The sequence below is a fragment of the Oncorhynchus nerka genome, linkage group LG18 (assembly GCF_034236695.1).
Source record: "Oncorhynchus nerka isolate Pitt River linkage group LG18, Oner_Uvic_2.0, whole genome shotgun sequence".
NCBI lineage: Eukaryota > Metazoa > Chordata > Actinopteri > Salmoniformes > Salmonidae > Oncorhynchus > Oncorhynchus nerka.
This window is the reverse complement of record NC_088413.1, coordinates 76,382,025-76,386,005: the sequence shown is the minus strand read 5'-3', so window position 1 is coordinate 76,386,005 and position 3,981 is coordinate 76,382,025. Positions and strand designations below refer to the sequence as shown.

Here is a 3,981-nt window from a genome sequence, read left to right as displayed (position 1 = left end):
TGGCATTTCGGCAACTAAAAAAAAAACGACTATATCTTGTGCTAGTTGTCATAGAGAGAGGACTGGTCATGGATATAATCTGTTTTAGCATGGACATTGCCATTGAGGGCTTCCACCATTTTAAAGCAGTACAGTGGGTGGGGGTTTCCTATGATTTGGGAGCAATCAGCCAATAAAGAAGAACAACATTTACTTCTTTAAAAATGGAGATAGCCTCAATGGCGCTGCCCATATTGTCAGACACTATAATGGCACAGATACAAAGACTCTATCAATTCAATTGTCCATTTAAGGGGCTTTATAGGCATGGGAAACATGTTTACATTGCCAAAGCATGTGAAATTGATAAACAACAGTGAAATAAAAACCAAATTGAACATTACACTCACAAAAGTTAAAAAATATTAAATATATTTCAAATGTCCTATTATGTCTATATACAATGTCTATCTCCATGGCCTGCTGTTCACACGCGTATCTGTCCTCTCATTGGCTGGAATAGTCCCGCCTGATCTCGCCTTCTCTTGCCTGTCTTCCATCTGAGGACATGTATTTCCATAATTAGAGCGGTTACTTGACTATCTTGTCAATTTAATAGACAATCTTTGCTTAAACTGGTTTCCTAAGAAGTCTGGTTTCCTGTTAAACAGCAAAAAACAGGAAGTGGTCAAATGCGGTAAGGTGCGGGCAGTTAGTTGCATGCTGCATGCCTCACTTTTGACAACTTTAGAGATTCCGGTTTGTTAACAGTCAAAAGACTACAATTAGCCAAAAAGGCTGTTGACAACCAATTGGCAACCATGGCTGCAATTGTTTAACGCTAGAACAGCTGCCGATGTCTTTGGAACATATTTAAAATGTTAATGTCATTACAATTTTAAAGTCATGTCCACCTCCGTCCTTGACATTTTTCTAAATAAGTCTATCGGTGGCATCCACAGTTTCACAGTCCCCCCAGAAGGACTGAGCGACCACTGGCCCATCATAATTATAGATGTAGCCTAAATTGACAAGTCTGATGGGTGACAATATTGTAAATTGTCTCGTGATAGGAAGAGACTGATGAACAGCACAGCGTGTGTAATTGACAAAGAAGGGAACGGAGTTTACCATAAAGCTACTCTTTAAAATCATCCTACAGATGTTCACGCAGGTAAGACGTTTTGATTTCTTTGTTTTGAACCTAACCTAATAGACAGGTTGGGTGGTCTTGGTGAGTTAGCGTAAGGGCAGACGGGGAAATCTCGAACTTACCCTAACCGGCCGGGTTCTTATCATGATTGGCAGTTAGCGTCCGGGCAGATAGAGCTGACAACCTGCCCTAAAATCATTCATGTCATTATTTCATAACGCATTTAAAGTTTTAAAACATTTGCGAAGTTTAATCATTTACGGTTTCAAACTTTGGTAATTGTGAATATACAGTAGCTTTAAGCTTCAAGAAATACCGTGTTGGGTCTTAGTAGTATGTTCGATTGACATGCTGTGTTGTGGTTTCTGACAGGCAAGACAAACGTATTTTCACGATTTCAATAATATCAATAAATCAAACGACATTTTTTGGGGCTCATTCGGTAGCTTTTACTGGATTAAATAGAATGCTGTTGAAAAATTGTTAAAATTACCGTTTATATTCTGTTTTCGTGTATTTTTGAGTTATAGCCGGGTGTCAAAACACTGGTTTTAAATGTCTAAATTCATAATCAATATGCTGAAATAAACTGTGATATTTTGAAGACGAAGGCATACAAATTACTCCCGACACACTTATGTGTCAAACTTGTGTTCATGGGTACTGCGGGAGCAGACGTGACCGTACACCCCCCTCTTAGGGCACCACCCGGCCTCCCACCTGGGCGAACCAGCCGAGACATGGGCGCTGGGCCAGCCGGTTGGGGCGTGGAAGCCCGACGAACCAGCAGGAGCGTAAGAGCCTGGCGAGTTGGCTGAGGCATGGGAGCCTGACGATCCCGCTGCAGAGAGGATGCCGCGGAGCCGACCGAGGAAAGTAAACCTCTCGGGCCAGCCAGGGCGTGGATGCCCGACGGGCTGGCTTAGGTACCCCCGGTTCCATCCGTGGCGGAATCCACCCCGACGTCACCAACAAAACAAAACAAAAAAACTCCTGGACCGGCTGGGCGAACAAAAACTGGCGATCTGGCTGAGACGAAGCAGGTACGGGGAGTCAAACATTTAATAAATAACGGACACGAGACAGGAACAGAGACAAAAGACAATCAATACAGAGCTGGGGAACGGACAAATATAGGGAAGGAAATAAATAGATCACGGGTGAGTCCAACAACACTGATGTGCGTGACAAGGAAAGGCAGGTGTGCGTGATGCAGGGCAGCCTGGGGGTGGATACGTGACAAAAAGGGGTCGGTTTTCATTTGAATGATAGCTTAAAAACCTATGCCAGAGACATTCATACGAGGAGCCCTAAAATAAAAAAGATTGCCTCCATGGTCTGAAAATCACAGCGGAGGTCAGAGATCATCTACAGACAGGTGCACATGAGAAAAACACTGGAGCTAAACCAAAGATATTGATCTGTTTTAAGCAATCGATTTTGTGAGATTGTGACGACTGTAAACTTTTCTACAAACATCACTAATCTGAAGTAAAAAGGGATGTGTATTTCCTGTAATTATTGTGGAGAAGAAAACATTAGTCAGTGTAATGTAGCAACACGTTCTGTCCGCCATAGGGAAATTAGCTTAAAATAAACCATGTTAAAATAGTTCAGTATTTCTATTTAAGATTACAGTAAATTAAACACAATCCCCAGAAATCCAACAATGACATCTATTTCTTACTATTTGTACCATGGAAAAGCACTCCTAAACACTATTTAACCAGGTGCTCTGAAGAGCTGTTATGATGGAACGTCGTGTAAGAATGACAACTACTCCTGTCTCTTGAGTTACTGCAAATCTCCCTTAGCATAACCATCTCCAACCATGCCAGACAAGGATTGGTCACAGACAAACCAGCTGTCACTACTCAGATGGCCTGTGGTAGCTGTGCTACTGTCTCTCCTCTCTCTTTGTTTTCCGGGCAAGTGTTTCCAGCCATTGGTTCGAGTGAGAATGCCAGCAGTTCCAACAGACACAGTCACTGCAAGATAGCCGAGTTACACATTATTTACACCATTGTACCCCAAAACTCTGTACTAAAACATTTACTTCTACCCGGATCCTGCAAGTCAAGTCCCTCTTTAACCTTTTCAAAAGTCATCTTGCTACAGTACTAAAAAATAACACACTGACACACTCAACTGGCATTTGAGGGGATACTGGTGTCAGATTCCAAACCGACTGCCGCTGTGCCCTTGAACAAGGCAATTATCCTGTTGGTTTGTGTCTAGAAAGCCCCCTCAAAAAACTGAATACGAGTGCTTAGAAAATGACAATGGTTGTAAACAAACCACAAACCAGAAGTTTCATATTGAGAACCTAAAGAATACATCATTAATACTATTATAAATTGCTGGGTTTTATTCTACAAGTGTTTTGGTTTCCTTTCATCTTCATAGATAAGAACTACACATTCATTTCATTGCCTTATTTAGAAAACAAACAGACAAGGCTGTTACTCTGAATTCTATTTGTAGTCTGTATGCAAATATTCAAACTTCCTCTGTCATATACAGGTCTTCAATAGACAGGGAGTGACACATAGTTATTACACAGACAGGACCTCAGCACCAGTCTACAGTAAATACACAATGTGGGTCTTGTTGCTCTTAATTGTGACTGTAACCTCAATATTCTCGGGACCTTCTTGTTCAGTCAACAACAATCCTCGTCGTATTTATGTCCCTGGTGACATTGTTGTGGGTGGACTTTTTCCTGTTTACCTGCAGGTGAAAACTAATGGGTCCACGATTCCTCCGCAAAAGACGTGCATTGAGTGAGTATACAGTGAACATCAATGAGCGTCATCAATAAGTGCTGTGTCTTTGTAGGTAATGTGTAC

General features: G+C 41.7%; 1 protein-coding gene across 3 annotated transcripts in view; it reads left to right on the top strand.

Annotated features, from left to right (window-relative positions):
- Positions 1–797: 797 nt before the first annotated feature.
- The window catches only part of LOC115146525 (G-protein coupled receptor family C group 6 member A-like), a 36,054-nt gene continuing 32,870 nt past the window's right edge, over positions 798–3,981 (top strand). For all 3 annotated transcript variants that reach the window (XM_065004355.1, XM_065004354.1, XM_065004353.1), the window contains exons 1-3: positions 798–1,153; positions 1,833–2,175; positions 3,869–3,915. The gene's annotated coding sequence lies outside the window, so the exon portion shown is untranslated. The remainder of the gene's footprint in view (positions 1,154–1,832; positions 2,176–3,868; positions 3,916–3,981) is intronic.